The sequence below is a fragment of the Melospiza georgiana genome, chromosome 11 (genome assembly GCF_028018845.1).
Source record: "Melospiza georgiana isolate bMelGeo1 chromosome 11, bMelGeo1.pri, whole genome shotgun sequence".
In the NCBI taxonomy this organism is placed as follows: Eukaryota; Metazoa; Chordata; class Aves; order Passeriformes; family Passerellidae; genus Melospiza; species Melospiza georgiana.
Window position 1 is genome coordinate 15,804,460 of NC_080440.1, and position 18,723 is coordinate 15,823,182.

Below are 18,723 nucleotides of genomic sequence, written 5' to 3' on the forward strand. Positions count from 1 at the left end.
CACAAACATGTCGAAATTCACATGATTGCATCTGACACCAGGATCTTCCCCAGCACAGCCACTAACTTCTACATCTCATGCTCCAGGAAAAAGAAAATAAACCCATCATTCCACTTAAACTCTGCTAGGCACGGAACATTACTCATCTTCAAGTTCTAAAGCACAGTAAATGAAGCACAGAGATGATCATTTCTCCTAGGTGCAGTGCCTACCCACAGCCTCTCCCCTGCAGAGTGCTCCTGGCTCGATTACAGCTCTGCACAGGCACATGCAACATCCACAGAGGCAAACCCTGACAAAGCAGGAAAAACACAAATCGGCTCCAAATTAGAAAAAATGGCAGGCAGACCAACACAAAGAAAAAACCCTTCTTTAATCAGTATAAAAAACTGCAAAAGTAAACAGTAGAAATTAATGTGTGTTGTTATCAATTAATCTCTAAAGTTACAAGACTTCAGGAAAGGCAGCCTAATTCCTGCTTCACTCAGACATCAATCCAAATGTTTATGGCAGCCAGACCTTCACATGACCAAGTTCAGTGTTTGTGTCCTTGCTAATCCATAAAGAGTTCATGTCCTTCACAGAGAACAGCCTGAAAACCTGGAGGAAAAGCCTGACAGAGAACATGAGCCTCTCACCACAGCCTTAAAGCAAAGCTGAAGACAATGCACAACGCTCAGAACTCTTCAAAAAGTGAATGTACACAATAGACCACAGACCCGTGTAGAAGGTAATGGGTGGAAACTCCCACCACCACCAGACTCTTCACACCTCCCACCACTATCAGAAAAGAGGAAACGAGAGCAGGCATTCGGTGGTTAGGCTTGGGACTGAGAGACCAATGAAGTCCTGCTGCAGAGTGGGGCTGTGAAAAATGGCAGCAACGGCCATGACTGTTTTCTGTTCTGAAATTACACTTTTGCAAAAGTCACCATCTTTGCATAAATGAAGTATCTGCCATGAGGATTAGAATCAGGTTTGTTTGCTGGAGGTAACAGATCCTGCAGATACAGCCTTTCAGCTCACAATAGGTTATTACACACTTGTGGAAAGTGATTTTGCACCAGTCTGCCTCAGAAATCTTCAGAGAATTAGTTCTTAACTTCCACTAGAAAATTTTTGCTCATATTTGCTGCAGAAAGTTTTATCTCTAACTTTTGTTTCTAATGTGCGTGTTCAAAGTCACATCACCCCTTACTGTCATCCTGTCATAGGGCAAAAATTAAGTGACCCCAGGTAAAGAAGGTTTTCTCTGTGTGAAAATACCGGAGAAAATCCAGCTGTGGGAGGCCCTGGTAGTTCATCTTCTCCCCAGAGATCTCCTGGAACAAAGCAGTGATTTACCATGGGATTGGGAATTATTGGGATGTCTGTCCAGCTACCAGAGAGATGAAATGTTTTAACTCAGCTTGAGACTGCTTTCTTTTTAGGAAATATCCAAAGGCACATTTCAGAAAAAAAAAAAAAAAGATCAGAGACAGTAATGCCCTTTTCCTTTCCAATAGTTACCCTGTAATCATTATGAAATCCAGCATTTCTTACTATTTACTTAGAAGCTGACAGAGAGTACTGCTAAAGGATGTTCACTTAGAACTGATTTTCACCCCCCTCTCAAATCCACTGCACATAAAATGGCTTAATAAAGCCTTCTGAGCTGCATTAGCATCTATTCTGAGGAAAGACTCCCTCCAGCTGTAGGAGCATTTCCATGCATTTAGCATGGCTGAGTTGTATAAGAAAAATTACAGAAAATAGGCAGCAAGAAACTCTCAGTACCAGGAAACACCTCAAATTTCTAAAGTCACATTAATAGTTGAGAAGACTCTCGTATTTCATTTCCTGTGGATCAAATTTTTACATCATTATTCAGTCCTAATCCAACTTGAACCCATTGTCTGAGCAAAGCTCTTTAGGTCTTGCAAAATTTTCCACAGTCCAAATGAAAAATGACTCTTTGTTTCAGAAAGACTTGGACAAAAGTGATGCTCTAAATAATTGAAATACAGCTGTAGTTAACTAATGGTTTGCTGCAACATTATATGGTCAGGTCACAAAGGGAAATGGACTCTCTCTGACCACTTATATGCCATTAAACATCCAAAGAGCATGAAATGAAATAAAATATATTTTAGAGCACTATTTCCAAATTTCTCTGGAAGTATTGAAATAAGGAAAACTCCTTGCCACAATTAGCTTCTGCTTTTTCTCCTCTCATTCAAACTAGTTTTAGTTTTGCTTTTATAACATGATATTCATTAACTGCTCATGCATATAAAGCTCCTCCAGATTTCAGCATAACAAGAATCTACACCATTTTAAATGAGAGTCCTCATACAGTTTATTACAGCATCATAGCTAAGCAGATGACATTCTCTCCCAAACCAGGAAAACATTATTTAGATGTTCCAACCAAAAAAAACCACCCCACACTTAATCATGCCTAAGAACATGTGTCTGTACAAAATACTACATAGTTAAATTTGCAGCAGAAGTAAAAAGGAAATTACCTCAGATGACTCTGTTCCTTTGCTTTCACCCAAACTGTGATATATCTACTAGATCTCTCAATTTTGAAATATGTTTCTTCAAATTAGACTCTCCAAGTATAAACTGACTGATTTATATACATATTATAGCCTTTCCAAGATGATGTCAGACAGAACAAGCAAGGAACTTTAACGTTACCTTATAACTATCAAGTAAAATGTTCTGGAAAGAAGCTGGACATCAAATGGGTGGAATGTGGCATTTCAGCTGGGTCACAGCCCCTGCAATGGTGACACCCCACTGCACACCAGGGGCTGGCACCTGCCCGGAGAAACACCCAGTTACCACAGCAACACTGGGAATTTCATCACCGTCTTCAGCTAGAGCTGAATGAGGTCATTTAAGATGAAAACATGAGAGCAATTATACGTGACCTGTGCGAGTCAAGAAGTGATGACAAAGGTCTGCCTTGAAGTATAGAGGTGTTTTCTCTGGTTTCTACACTTCACACATTCCTGCGCTGTAGCCCATCCCTAAAATACCTCATGTTAACACAAACGCTTACAGCACTTGAAGAAAGACCGAGCCCCATCACTCAGAGCAGCGCACGGACTGCGGAGCCCCGGCAGGGACCCAAAGTGACCCGGGGAAGGGCTGAGGTCTCTGAGGCGAGCTCGCTGAGGCGGCGGCAGTGACCACAGAGCTACGGGGTTCAGCCTCATTAAAAAAATAACAACATCCGTGGCTTCTAAGCCACTAAAGAATGTTTAACCAAAAGCGCAGTAAAGGCTGAGGACACCTGAGCGCAACTCACCGCCGGGCAGGGGCTCGCTCCGAGCTCCGGCACCTCAGACCGGGGTGTTTCCCCGTGTCCAGGTGACCAGCGGACCAACACCTCCCGAACCCCGCACCCCAGCAGAGCGGCGCCGCGGCCGCAGCCCTTCCCTCCTTCCCTCGGCACGGCACCGAGCCCAGGTGCGGAGCGGAGCGGAACCTCGGGCGGGGCTGAGGGCCCGGCCGTGCCCACACGCGGCCACCGCCGCGGGACAGAGGAGGGGAGGGGACGGAGCCGCGGGGAGCCCGGGCAGGGCCAGCAGCGCCTGGCACGGCAGCTCCGGGGCGGGGCGGCGCAGGAGGAGCGGCGGCGGCAGGAGGAGCGGCAGGAGCGGCGGCGGCAGGAGCAGGAGCAGGTGAGCGGGGCCGCAGCCGCGCCGGGGGCGGGGCGGAGCGCGGGGCGGGGAGCGCCGGGCCGTGCCGGGCACACTCTGCTCCCTCCCGCCCGCCGCTCCGCCCGCACTCCTTCGCTCTCTGCTTCCCGGGACAGCGCCCGAAACTCGGCGGCGGCCGCGGCTCCCGACGGCTCCCCGGACGCGGTGAGTGCCCGTACCTGCCCCCGGCGCGGCGCTGCCGCCGCCCGGCAGTTCCTGCCCCGCCTGGGGTGAAGGAGGAAGCGAGACGGGCTCGGCTCCCTCCGGCCCGCCCGCCTTCCGTGGGGCGCCCGGCGGGCAGAGCCAGAGGGAGGGAGATCGAGGGTCCCGGGGCTCCGCCGCCGTCCCCCGTGTGGCCCGGGCAGCGCCTCAGCGCCGGGTGGGGCGGGGGGCGGCGGGGCCGTGCCCGGCCCGGGGCTGCCTGCTCCGGAGCCTCCATGTTGTGCTGCGGGCGGGGGGCTCGGACGGAGCGGGGCCAGCCGGGGCCCGGGCAGCGGGACAGCGCCGTGCCCCGCGCGGGAGGCGGCGGCATCAGCCCCCGCTCGGCCCCTGACAGAAACACGGAGTTCCCTCCCGGCAGAAATGCCAACTTCCATGCCACCAACTTTTCTTCCCACCCAGCCGCCCCGAGTGTCTGTTTCGGTGTCCGTGCCGCGGTAGTTTGGGCAGATGAAATGCACAGTCTGTCGAATGGTCAGGTTTCCAGCTGAATGGCGACAGACAGTAAGAAATGAAGGAGCAGGAATGCCTGGTGCTTTTGTGTACGTACATGCCAGGCGTGCATCTATTAAAAAACAGTTTTCAGTTCGTCGCTAGAGAATTCCCCGTTTGCATTAGGGCATGAAATATTAAAATAATTGGATTACAGCGTTCTGTGGTTACATCTGACATCAGTTTACTTGCGGGCCCTGACTGTTGCGCCACTTCACTTCCAGGTTGTCCAAGTAGCACAGAGCAGAGTGTAGATCTGCACCTAGGAGGTTTATGTGCAAGGATGGCATTGCCCTGTATCCCAGCCCTTGATATGTCCAAGGCGAGATCTGAGAGAGCAGATGGGTGTAGGAGAATCAGTTCTAGTACTCGATCTTTACCTAGGTTTAGAGACTCATTTAAAGCCTGAACTACAATGTTTAGTATCTCTGCAAATAATCAGTATCAAAATCCTTGATACCTTTACAGTGTGTTTAGTTCCTTTTAAATCTTTTTTTGCTCAAGACTTCTGCAGTGTCAATAGTCTTTTAACAGTGTAATAGCAAATTAACTCTTCAGCTTTCCATCTGTCAAATAATGCCTTGCAGCACTGTGCCAATCAAATAGGAAGCTATAACCAGCATAGATTTCAGAGCAGGAACTCTATGAAGAAGTGTTTCTTAAGTGGTTAAGCAATAATTCATAAGCATTTTTAAATGCATATGCAGGATTTCCTGTTTATTTTAGTTCCATTTTAGAAAATGGCTGTGTTAAAAATGAGCTGTTTGTATTTGGGCTGGTAGATTTCAGTCACCCTAAGTCACTGCTGTGGAAACCTGCAAATACTCAGGAGAAAAGCAAACATAAGTCTGCAAAACATGGGTTTAGGTTTCTTTTTTTAAATGTTTCTCATCCTCACCTTAATTTAATAATAAAATCTTTCATAATAATGAAATAAAATATTTCATAATAATCAAAATATTTTCATAATAAAATACAGGTGTGTGCTTTAATTTAAGAAATTATTAAATGCTGGCATTTCAGTTTCTTTGACCAACATAGTTTTACTATGTTTTGTAAAATTGAATCCATCCAAGTTCTAAGGACGTATGATTTTCAGAATGAAGTGCAATGCTTTTGGAACTCCAACAGCTAAAAAATTGAAAGGTGCAATAAGATATTGCACTAGTTGTTATTATTTGTGTGCACTGCTAAACACAAAAGAACTTAAGGACAGCACAGAAGAATTAAGATTTGGGACTGCTTTGATATTTTCATCCTACACCTCATAATTCGGATTTAGGTATGAAGGAATTGCTGCCACTCAGTGGCTGATACAAACATACAGAAAAATATATTCAGTTACACAGATGTGATGTCTGTGTGGGTAGTGAGAGAGTTATAAGGTGATTCTGCTCAGGCAGATTGTGTGACATAATTAATTTGGAAGATGCTCATATTGTTATCACCAGAAAAGAGCTCACTGTTAATTTTTTTGCCATTTTGTGCTTCATGAATTATAAACCACCTTTTCATTAGACATAATCGTACAGTAGAGTCCTATATTTTTATTGGAACACCAAAAAAGCATAATAATTTTTACTTTTTGATCACACACCATAGATGAAAAGATACTCTGTACAGAAGGAATTATTTAGAAACTATTTCTAAACTAAAAAAACTTAAATTTTCTAGGTACATTTCTTAAAAAGAAATCTTTAGAAGAATCTCTCAAAGAGAACTTGGCTAATTGATGCTATATAGATCTAGGAAATAACAAAAAATCTTGGAAAGCTGCCATCTATTATTAAAGTAACTGATTTCCTGGGAAAAGCATAGGAGCTTTCAGGCCTCTGGGTTTATTTTGATATCTGAAAGCCACAGTCATTACAATTAAAGTCCATTCAGATTAAGTCCCATCCCTGGAAGTGTTCAAGGCCAGGCTGAGCCGGACTTTGAGCAAGGTGCTCTTGTGGAAGGTGTCCCTGCCCGTGCCAGGGAGGTGTGACTGGATGGTATTTCATGTCCTTAACCTGTGATTCTGGTGAGTGCTTCAGGGCCCAATAGTTTCAATTAGCCATCCGTCCTTGTTCCCGTTTGAAGGCGGCGCTGTCACCTCCTCTGTGCAGAGGCACAAATCAAATCTGCCCATCCCCAGCTGGAGCCCAGCTCTGGCTGCTGCTCCCGCAGAGGGGAGCCCCTTCCTCAGCTCCGGTCCCCAGCTGTGCCTGGAGCTGGGGCTGTGGCAGTGTGGCTGTGCCACATTCACCCAGCACAGCTGCTCGGCGCCAGCGTGGCCTGTCAGGCAGTGTAAATGTGTTACAAGGGCGCTGAGGTGTGTGCCTGCATGTGTTCACTGACACAGGTATTTCAGCTCCCCAAAGCTAACTGGGGTGTGTCTCTTCCTGCTGCAGTCCCAGTGCGTTGTGTGCCTGTAGCCCACCATCCCCTTCGCTGCATTTGCAAAGTGTGTGCTTTAAACTACTGCGGAAATAATGGAGGGACAAAAGGAATAGGCTGGGGATTGGGCTGGTTGTTGCAGATGAGTCAGGGCTGAATGTGAAAGATGACAAGAAGGGATTTACCAGTGGAGTCTGGGGGCTGGCTGACTTCATTAGGAGCCAAATTCCTCTGTTAATCATCCACTGATGAGAAAGATTGTGACTTTTTACTCTGGGATTATCCTTGCATTTGAATGCAGCTTCTCCATTCTTCTTATCAGGTTCTGTCCAAAAGCTGCCTGACAAGCACCAAAACGGTTTGTATTCCAATAGTTTTTTAACTGCTGCTCTGTGACAGAGCTTGTCATCTTGCTCGGAGTCTTCCTTCATGTGCATAATCCAAGTGCAGAATTCGTTTCTGTAGAGCCCCGTGTGGAGCTAAAGGACAAGGAGCAGGAATAAGGAAAGGGGGAAAGCTGCACCCATTCAGAGCCATTCGGGTAGCACATTAAAAGTAATCATTCTGCATCCGCTTGGCTGCACTTTGCAAAGATACAATTAACAGAAATGAGCCTGGGAGAGCTCTTTACAGCCTTGGTAAAATAATGCTGAAGTGCCCTGCGTTGTGTTCTCATTTTAAATGCAGTTATTTCTACCCGAAAGAGTTTTTACACTTTCTTAAAGAGGCACTGCCTCTTCAAGCCAGAGCTGCCCGGCAGGTTTTTACAGTATTTGAGTACTTTAGCAGAAAGCTGTTCCATAGGAAGCAAGGATTGCCTCTGGCTCTGCAGGACCTCCTGGGTTATCATACTGCCTTAGTGCCTGGAAGCTTCACCAGTGTCCAGAGACACCAGGAAAGGCAAAGAAATGAGAGATCTGGCACACAGGAAGGCTGGGAACTGCACAAATCTGACCTTGGCAAGAGTCATGCAGGCTTTATTTCTGGTCTGCTCTAGACTAGACTCTGTTATTGCACATAACATTGTTACAGAGGATAGAAATCTGACATGTATATCTGTGTGCTTCAAATAATTTTCTGATGTTTTTTTCTTCTGATTAAAATTTATGCAAGTGGAATATTATGTTTGCTTTTTGTGACAGCAAGGTGCCCTGACATCCATGGTTATGTTTTGAACCTGTTGTTTTTTTTCTCATTGAAAACAGAGCTGAGAGTTTCTGAGTAAAAGATGGAAGTGATGCAGCATAGATTTATATCAATAGCTGCAAATCCAAGAGCCAGGCCATAAAATAAATTCTTTGCAAATACCGCTCAAGCCAAGAAAATGCATAAAACCACAAAATACTTTTTATGGTATCCTCTTACTGAAATTAATGTGTTTTCTGGTAATTGCTTCGCCATTGACTGCAATGCTCTATCTGGAAAAGTTTATTTAAGGATACTTAAACATAGTTGGTATTCATATGATAATAATCACCATCCATAAAGTCTGGGAATGACTATCACAGATAACTGCATGGAACTGATCCATGTTAAACTTTTTGCCTTGAATGATGCTTGCCTGACTGCTAACGGAGGAGAGTGTGTGTTTGCCATCTCCTCCCATTTAATCAGCCAACTATCCAAATTAAAAATAAAATAAGCAGCAGTTCCTCTCTGTGCCTCAGAACAAGGTTATTCTGAATTCCAACCTGCTTTTGAGAACAAAGCAGATGTGTAATGTGTATATGTATCCTGCTGTTTCCTGTCCTTGTTAGAGCTGTGAGCGGGCTGTGGTCTGTCTTGGCTGAAATGTAACCAAGATGTTCCACTTTTACCCATCGGGAGTGGAGTCAGGAGAGCTCCTTGGAAACTGGATGAAAGGGCAGGGTGTCACTGCTGTGTGTCTGTGGCAGAGACCCTCCTGAAACAGGCTCTTGCCAGACCCCTTAGTGAGGCTGCCCCTCTTCTCTGAAGAGGTGCATGTGGGCTGACATCCTTTCCACCCCGCGGGGCTCAGAGGAGTTATCTCAGTGAGTATCTTGTTTCTCATCTCGTGGATGGCTGAAAATCTCTAAAATGGGGCGTACATTTGCACATAAGTGGCTTTAATTCGTGTTTTGTTTAGTCCTTTGCAGTCTCATAAATGATTTAGGTATTTATGGACTTAGTTTAATCCTGGCTGCCTGCTATCGATGCAGCGCATCTTGAAACATATGCATTAAATCTAAACTTCAGCTCATTTTCCCACACCCCTGAGCTATGATGTAATTCACACCGCTGATCTGGAGCTGGAAGCCGGGACCTGTATTGGCTTAGCTTTGTTGTTTATTTTGTGATAAATTTCTACTGATGAGATGACAAGGAGAAAACTACACGGCTGTTTAGCACTCATTGAGCTACTCTGAGTGTTTGATTTTATCTGTTCCTATCCCCATCAACACCTATTTAATAGAGATCTAATGAAATCCTGGATTGTATACTTGACTCTATCGTGTTCTCTGGTTTCTTGAGGAAATGCAGTTTTTAAGCTTTGCCATGGCTTTTCTGCCAAAGGAACTCTTGAAATCTGAGTGTTTGTCAGGATCACTTTGTTTCTCATAGTTTCAAGGATATTTAATTTACTTCAGTGCATTGAATGTATCAATATTCACTGTGAGGAACAGTTGAAGGAAGAAGGATTTTTGGTTGTGAAAACAGATTTTTCTTTCTGATAGTAAAACTTATTTTTTTTCAAGATTTAGATGCTTGAACATGTGGATAGATATTTAAAAAGATGATCAAAACTGTCTTAAGAGCCAAACTTAAGGTTAAGCTTGGCTTCAAAGTCTGCCTTTGTGTGGGAAATTCTGAGTACAAAGGTAGCTAAGCAATTGCTAACACATTGTTTGATGACTGAGCTATGCTTTTTTAGGAGGCTGTATTTGATTCTTGCATGAACAAGGAGGGATCTTGTATTTCTTTCTTAAAAGAAACGGTCTCTCCTTTTCAAAAAGTCCTGTGTGCAGAAGTTTGGTAGGAAGGCATGGTCCAGCCAGTAAGAAGCAGTGTTCTCATTCACATGATTTCAACTTGTATTCTCATGGAAAAGTAAGATAAATAGACATAGTGCAATAACACTGAAAGACTGTCAAGTTTGAAATATGACACTGACTGGCCTGTACGTTTTATCTCAAGATGTTTATGATATGTTTTGGAATGCCTCTTGGTAACTGTATTTTGCTGGTGTGACTTTGTAACCAAAATGGGTAATCGTACCTCACTCTTTTCATTAGGGTCTGTTGAGAAACTGCTAAGGAACTGTCTGAATATTTTACTGAAAAACTCATGTGAAAGTAAGATTTATTCTTGCCTATTTGAAGGGAAAAAAAAGTATTTAATATATGTTTCTGTAAGAATGAGCACAGATGGATGCCTTACATCATGCAGGTGCAGACATATTCTATAATTTTGATAAGGAGCTCTAACTAGATCTGAAACACTTAGTCAAACAAGTATCTCTGCAAGTAGGAGTAGATTTGACTAGAGATGCTTTCAGTATCGATGGATTTGGGTTTTTTAAAGATTTTTTTTATTAGTCTGGTTCCTGCACTTGCTGATCACTGGTGATGGCATTTCTTCCCGTGCAGCGTGCTGGTCTGTAATGCTGAGCTGTGAATTGCTCAACAAGGGTTCAGCTGTTTCCTCAAGTGTCTGATGACTGTGGCCTTTGCTGAACTCAGATAGCCTCACTAATGACTTGGGGGTGCTGATTGCCAAATATCCAGAGTAGATTAGTGTGTCAGGGAATTGTGAGCCCTCTCAGGTTGCATTTGCTTACATTCCTCAGCAGCTGACAGGAGCCCACAGTTGCGATTTCTGTTTGACAAGTTTACCTAAGAAACAGCATCCCAGGGGAAAGAGCTTCTTGCTGTGGACCTCCACTTTTCCAGATAACTTAAGAGCTAAAATTCAACCAGTTTTCTATGATCTAAATGCAGTGAGCCATTGGCACTGGAACATGTCTTCTCCTGTTCTCTCGGCTGAAAAGGAGATGCCAACATCCCCATGTACCACATTCCTTCAAACCTAGCACAAGTTAGGGAAGGACAGGTTAAACCAGGGGTCAGCAGACAGCATTTGCCTAGAAAAAAATCATGTTGGGGAACTAGAGAGCAGGAGACACAGCTTGAAGCAGTATTACAACTTTGGCAGGTATCATGGCCCCAGCTCTGCCCAGTGAAAAAAGCATCTCTTGTTGTGCAAGTCCAGTGAAGCCATTCCACTGGGGATTCCTCACCTTTAACATTTACAAAAGAGAATTGTCATGAGGGAATATTGCCAGGTATTTTTTCCTGGTGGATTTTTTTTTTAGTAAAGGCCATTTGAAGAAACATGTTATTTGGACTAAGAATTTACAGGTCTCTGTTAATTGCTGCCATGCTTATATGAGGTTCTTAGGACTTCTTTTCCTTTCTCCAGTTTTCTTGGACCCTTACAGTGAGGGAATCTGCAACCAATTTGTACCTCTCAGTTCATCTGTAATTGCAGAGGATCTATTCTGTTGCACATACGCCTTAGAACGTCTTAACTACTGAAGGTCCTCTGGACTCTGGCTCTCCCCATGTGTTTGGTCTCGTTTCACCAGAGGTTGGTTTTTCTCTGCAGGAAGTCAGTGTGTGTCTCTCATTCCCTCAGTAGTCTCAGCTGGGATTTTTGCCTTCCCTGGCTGAGCCATGGCAGCCTGGGCACAGCTTCCCCAGGGCTGTCTCTCTGCAGAGCAGTCAGTTCCAGGCCAGGCTGGGGCTTGTGGCACCAGTGCAGCTGTTAAAGGGCAGTCACTGCGCCTGCAGTGCAGCCTTGGTGTGCAGCACCTCACATGGCTGACCTAGGGACACGCTGTACGTCTATGTGTGGGTTCCTTTTATCCAGAATTAGAACAAGTTTTGTCCAAAGCAAGTGAGAATGCTCTGTTGCAGCCTGTATGGGTTTTTACTCATCCTTTCCACGTTGTTCCATTTCCCAAAAAATGAAGTTCTTGGATCTGCACCACAGACACCCCATGTGTCCATTGAAGGGAACATGGGGGGTGCTGGCAAGGGAAAGCAAGAATGCTGAAACTGCCATTTGGGCAAGGAAGTTGATTGATTTCTGCTGTAAGGCAGGAGCAGGTGGGAAAGAGAAGTACCATGAGTGTGTAGACATGGACCTGGAGCGTGGCAGGGGCAGCCCAGAGTGATGGGAGATGCCAGGCTCTGCAATGCTGCTCGTCCATGTCACACCCTTTGCTGCCAGCCCCCCTCCTGCTCCATCCTCAGGAACTCCTCCCCAAAACTTCTGTAATACAACCCAAACGCTCTCACCAGGGCCAGGGTGGAGAGAGGAAGTGCAGCTCTGGTTCTTTGCTGCATCCTGGTTTTTGTTTCAGTTTAATTTGCAAGCTTGCTGATTTCTTGCAGTGTCACTAAGAGTGTTCAAGGCAACCCCAGGGTTTTAGTGTAATCTGTACCAGTGTCTGTCAGATTGATTTTCTGACCTATTTTGGGTCTTGCAATTTGGAATTAATGTTGCTTTCCTTTTCCAGTGGGTGGCAGTTGAAGCAAAGAGAAATGTTTATTTTCTTGGAAGTTTTTATAGATATGGATTTAAGGAGAACAAGCCAAAATAAACCAGTTGCTCATTGTCTCTCCTTATGTTGAATTCTGTTCTTTTTGTCTTGCATCTTGCAGCTGGAGAAAAGAACAAAAACCTCTTGTGAGCAAAATCCGCTTTTAGTTTCAATCTCCTACTTTTTGTGTGTTGTTCTGTACTCATTTCCTTATTCTCTTACCAGTTAATAACTTTGAACCCAATCTTTCCATCTCTAGAATTCTGCATTGCATAAGCCTCCTTTCAAAACTTTGAAGCAGGGAGCTGCTGCCTTCTTGCAGCAAAGCGTTCACCTTCCCAGAACTGCATTTTGATTTTCAATGTGCATGTAATAACATTTCTTTCTCGTGTTAAAATGCTCGTCTTGTCAAAAAGTCTTTAATACTGATTATTTGAAATTTAGTGTGTATTTTACCTCTAATATCTGTATCTTTACAGGGTCAAATTTTAACTGGAAATTGCTTTCATGCACATTTCTTGTATTGGAGTTAGTGCATATCTTACAGCTGAGTTCAAGCATATGTTATTAAAATAAGCAGTACTTGAACTCCCATGTGCTAGCTAAAGTACACATTAGTGCATTTAGTAAACAGTTCTGAGTAAAACATTAGTATGTGTTCATGGGAATATATTTTAATGTATAAAATACTGCAGTTCAAAGTACAGTAGAGATGAAGTTAAATCTATTCTTCTAAAATTGCAAGAAATATCTATATCAGTGCTGAAACCAAATGTGAAACTGGTAATTATTGTTGGATCAAGGAGCAAAATTTAATGTACTTTAAGAAGTACAAATTTTACTTTTTTTTTTTCCCAAAATACTTAAATTATGAAAGGATTTTTCCAGAATTTCCCAGTGCTTTATTTTGTGGATAAATACTTAATATAGCATAAAAAGCACGGGAAGTCTTTTATTTTAGTGAGTTTTTTTCCCCTAGGAATGAAATAGCTATTCATCTTCTATAATGTTGATTATAGCTAAATTAGCAATTAATCTCCATCTTTTCCCTGAAGAGAATGAGCTCTTATATAGGTATTTAATGGCTGAGTCAGTTTATCATAGCTAAGCCTTGTCTAAGCATATGTGCCAGTCCACTTTAAGTCTGCCCTTAAATTGATGCAAAATACAAAATTAAATTAAATACTAAGGCTTGTGCAAACACAGTAATTCTAAATGTTTATAAACTGATTTGTCACATGTGTGGTTACAAGCTCTGCTGCTTCTTTGGTTGATGGATGAAACTTGCAAACTGATTTAGGACTCTAGATGGAAAAATATCCAGGAAGAAACCTTTCTTCCCCTTCTGGCCAAGTGAAATGACGAGGAATTAATTACCAGAGCAGTAACAAGTTGAGCTTTGTCTTGTTGATAACAAAACTGATTTTGCTTAGCAGCAGTACTCTTATGTCTATAATAACCTAAAATGGAAAATTTTTCAAAGTAAAAAGTACTCTGAAAGTCATGACATAGCATGATCTCAGTTTTGTCAAAGGGACCCACTCAAACAGAAAATTACTCCTTTGAAAGTCATTACTTGTTTTTTGGTGGGGTTTTTTTGGTTGGTTGGTTGGGGTTTTTTTGTTGTTTTGGTTTGGGTTTTTTTGTTACAAGACTCTATAATAACACCTGTGATGACTTTAATGCAGGTCAGTAGAAAAAAAACCCCCACATTTATTTTCAGTTCCTTTATCTGTCGATTTCTGGAATATAATTTGCTGGAAAATGATGCTTCTATAGATGGTGAAGAAAAGGCTCTAAATTATTCTAAAACATTTTGATACACACATCATGTGTGATGGCATGCTTGGATTCTGGAGTATTTTATACTTTCTTTAAGATTTCATCCAACTGGCAAATCTTGTTTGGAGGGCTGTAGAAGGGTTTTAGCATTATTCCTACTCTAGATTGCAAAAAATCTCTACTTGTATTATGGTTTGGGTATTTCTCTTTCTTTGCTTTTTATTTTTTTATAGAAATCTGGTTTTCTTGCTGCAATTTCATTCTACTTTCCAGTTAATAAAGCTGATCCTAATAATAAAACTGAAAAAGTTTTGAGTGAGTCTCAAACAGAGGGATGTTTTCTTTGTTTGCTTTAAACAAATCATGCGGGTTACACGGCTCTGTTTTGAATTAACAGCTCTCCAAACTGGGCTGACCACTTAATGCTTCTCAGACACTGAGCATTCAAATACTTCAAAGGAAAGACAGCCATATCTAGTGTTTTATTCCCTTAAAAGCACAAAAAAGGATGCCAGACTCATGTAATTGAAACCGTGTGCTGTAGGCAAGGTGTCCCAGGCAGGCCAAGGTGGAAGAACCTATCCCTGTTCTGCTGTGTTTAGTTTTGCTTTGGTTACTAGGGGCACCCTGCTGTCTAATAGGAGTTAAAGGTAACTTAAAGCTTTGCCTGTTTGTGTCTCTGATTTTGGTTTTATTCTTGTGTTTTTTTAGCTCTTATTTGGAGTTCTAGTGGGTGAAGTCACAGTACACAGAGAGCAGCAGGCATAATGTTCTTCTGATCAGTGTCTTATTTGCCAAAGCCCACTTAATACCACTTTTTAATTGCTTAGCCATTCAATCTCCCAAAGTAATTTGTTAGGAAAGTTACAAAACCCCCCCCCCCACTTTGCAGCCATCAGTGTCTGCTGTGTGAGCCTTTTAAATCCTGTGTATAAATACCCCAGTGTGGCTCCATCTGCTCTGTGTGCTCCAGGTGAGAGGCACTGGAGGGAAGCAGGGACAGCTGGGGGAAATGTTTGCAGCTGGATGTGGGGCTCTGGAGAGGTAAGACAGTGACAGTGCTGTTGTACTGAGTAACAGAATTGTTCTGTTTCTCCCTGAGAAGTTGAGTGGTTTGGGGAATTGTTTCCTTGCTGCATGCACAGATCATGGGTAGTGAAACTCGTGTTTGTTCAGGGTTTTGGTTTTGGAGGTTTGGATATTTGGTTGTGTGGTTTGGTTGTTTTTTCAGGGTTTTTTTTGCCTGTTTTTCCTATTGCAGCAGCCCAAGAGTGGGTGCCTGGTTGGGACACCCCAGCACGTCCTGTCAGTGTCCCGTGGTTTGCTGCCTGCCCCATCCCTGACAGGCTGAGCATGAGCTGTCCAGCTGGGACACAGCCACAGCAGTGCAGGGCTGAGCTCAGCTCTGTGTGCTGCAAACCAACACCCACTGCTGGCCTTGCACAGCCCTAGCCCTTCCCTGCTGCAAACTGGAGAAATTTCCATCTAACCGACTCTGCACAATATTGTATCAAAGCTGGAAAAAAGATGAGGTAGATGTTCTGCCAACATCCTAGGGAAAAGCAAATACTCTTGAGACTTGTGAATTTTTGTGGCTTTATGATTATAAAGTTTCTGAGAGATTCTTTTCCTCAAAGTTAGGTTTTAACTGTATAATTCACATATTTTGTGCCTGTGCAGGTGTGTTAATAAGATGGGGGTCAAATAAGTGGAGTAACAGAGAGGGTTTTGTCTTCTGGGAAAAGAAGCTGGAAAAGCTTTTTTGTCCATTTCATCTTTCCAAAGATTCCAGCTGGACTCTCTCAGTATCACTTGGAGCCATGCTCTGATACTGACTGCTTCTCTCTGGAAGCACTTGCCCAGAGCCAGGGTAGCAGAGTCATACTGTCCTCACAGTTACCTGAGATTGTGGTTGGCTGGGCTTGAGAATCTTCACACTCAACTGTACAGAATTTCTCATTTTGAATCTTCTGAATGCTTGATCTGATAAATTGCTGGAAGGGTGTGTTCTGGGTATCAGTGAGCAGAATCTTTTCCTGTTGAAGACTAGGTGTGGTGAAATGGAAGACAGAAGGTATGGGAAGCCCCTGTTGTGTTTGACAAGCTGGAGTCTCAGGTTGTAGATCAAAGAATGGGAGATGTCCTTTAAGCCTTTTGGGCTTTATGCAATGCAATGACTTCAACTGTTGCAGGATTTTGTATTAAACTTTTCTCAATATTCCCATGCCATAGAGAATTAGCACCTGTGTAGTTTGTGTTCAGCTTGGCTTGGGTAGCTGGAGGTGGAGAGGATTGGCTGAAGGACTTTGGCACCATTTTTGCATTAGCTGCATCTCCCCAAAATCTCAAACAGTACAATTGCTCTTTTCTTTTCAAATGTGTAGTGCTGTGTGACATCAGGTGCATATGGCATTCATCAATAATAAAAATGTTCAGCTGAGCAGTAATAATATCTACAAATAAGTAATAATGCAAACAAGTAATGAGTAATCCCTAGCAAGCAACATATTAAGAGGAAGTAGGCTGCTGGCTTCTGTTCCTTCAGTGTGGATCCTGAAATTCAGGGGTTCATTGTCTCTGACTGTGCATTTCATAAACACATTTCTAAGCTCAGTCCCACATCATTTATATGTTGACGTTGCCCAAGTTCTGAATTGGACTTTTGGAGAACAACGTTAGTGCTCTTTGTTTTCAGGTGTTGCTAAATACTAAGAAAGAAATAAAAATGGGAGCTTTTACTCTGAAACAGATGTTTGGTTGTGTGTTCTAACAGTGCAAATCAAAACACTGCATTCTTTGTAATTCAGTAGAAAGGGTAGTAAGAAGGTGGCCATGGGCTACTTGAGGGATCTCCTCTGGTGGGAGATGCCCGGGGGCCTGAGAGGGGACTGCAGATGAATTTGATCCTGTTAGCTCCATCCAGTGTTAGCAGTGCTGGAGGAGCCCAGCAGGGAAAGCAAAATGCTGATTTATTTAGTTCACAGCCCAACCAAGACCCAGAAACCTCTGTACTTCACCCTGCCCTGAGCCTTGGCCTCCTGCAAAGACATCCAAGTTTATCTGCTGCTGTTGGACTTTGCCTACACATGGTATCAGGAAGGAATTAGATAGTGGCTGGAGTTACTTGGGCTCACCAGACTTTGAACAGTGCCTGAATAAACCCAGATTGAAAGCAGTACACCCAATTTCCTTTTGCTGTAGCTGTGTTTACAAAGATTTCAGTATGGCCATAATTTACCTGGCTTGGTAGCACTACCATTGACAGAGAAATAAATGAATTCTTACATTCCTTCACACTTGCAAGATTATGCTTCAAGAATTAAATTTCCCTGATTTTAACCAGAAAACATATTTAATTAAAGTGTTAATGAAGCTGATATTTTTTTTCTTTCTGCTGCAATTCTTTTAACCAATGCTATTGCACCCATTAAGGGGTATGGGCTATGTGTGGCCTCAAACACTGAAAAAAGTCCCCATCTTTTGTTGATAAAGTGTGAAAATAGGGAAATATAATCTTAATATTGCCTTAAGAAAGAGAGAAATCAATTTCAGGCCTCAAATGCTGTACTTTGAAATACTTTTTGGCATTCTGGTGGCATCAGTCACTAGAGCATACTTCACAGAACTGAAACTCATTCTTTCACTTTTCACTCTGTGTGCCTCTGCTCTACTTTCTTTTCTCTGCCTTTTCTGTGCTTTGCTAAAAAGGCAGATGCAGTTCAATACTTTTTTCCCCTAAAAGGCCTGTTATACAAAGAAGTTCTGCAGTGAAACCTTTTTAATTCATAAAACTCAAAAAAGCTTTGATTTTCTGTTTCTCAGCTTGCTCTCTGCCTTCACCTTTGCTTCCTGTATTTTAGGATACATAAGTAGCAAACAGTCAAAAACTGATGTTAAGAAACTTTACTGGGTTACTTTGATTTTCCCTCTTAGTTTAATCCTTTCAGAGATTAATTGCACTTTCCATGGTGTTCCTAGGAAACACTGAAGAGAATGCTGAATGCCTTTAAAATGCATTTTTTAAACAAATAACCAATTCCAACAGTAATTCTAGCAGGAAGCAGTGGATGGCAATGTAATGAATTTCTGAGATCAGTCATTAAGTCATCTTTCTCTGCCCTTAATTTGTTATATGGAAATAGCTGGTTTTACATGTGTCCTGGCTTTGGAGAGAAAAACCAAACTGATGATCTCTGAAAATGTGTACAGTGTTAGTATCTAGTTTATTTAGGAATGGATGGTAAAACTCCAGAGAAAAACATATAATGTGGTAAAATGTATTTGCTCAAAATCAAGTGTTTCAGTCATCTTATAAAGGTATGGGAGTATTTGGAGTTTTTCCCCACTTTTTCTTCTGAACAAAGTTCAATTGCTGCTAAGTCCTCAGCAGTTTGCAATCAGATGTTCCCAGGATCTGTCACAGTAATTTATTTGTGTGACTCTCCTCAAAGCAGCAACTTAAAAGATTTTTTTTCCTTTTAATTGCTGAAGTTTGGTACTAACCTTCCCAATGATCTGTTCAGTAGCAGGCAATGCAGGGGGGCAGCACAATGAGCTGGGGTTCAGAAGTTGCTCATAGCTGCAGGTTTT

General features: G+C 42.8%; 1 protein-coding gene across 3 annotated transcripts in view; it reads left to right on the top strand.

The window, feature by feature from the left end:
- Positions 1–3,658: 3,658 nt before the first annotated feature.
- Positions 3,659–18,723, top strand: part of PRKCD (protein kinase C delta) — a 60,101-nt gene continuing 45,036 nt past the window's right edge. For 2 of the 3 annotated variants that reach the window (XM_058032280.1, XM_058032282.1), the window contains exon 1: positions 3,732–3,860. The gene's annotated coding sequence lies outside the window, so the exon portion shown is untranslated. Of the gene's footprint in view, positions 3,678–3,731; positions 3,861–18,723 lie in introns of those variants that run through there. The other variant, XM_058032281.1, reaches the window with a different exon arrangement.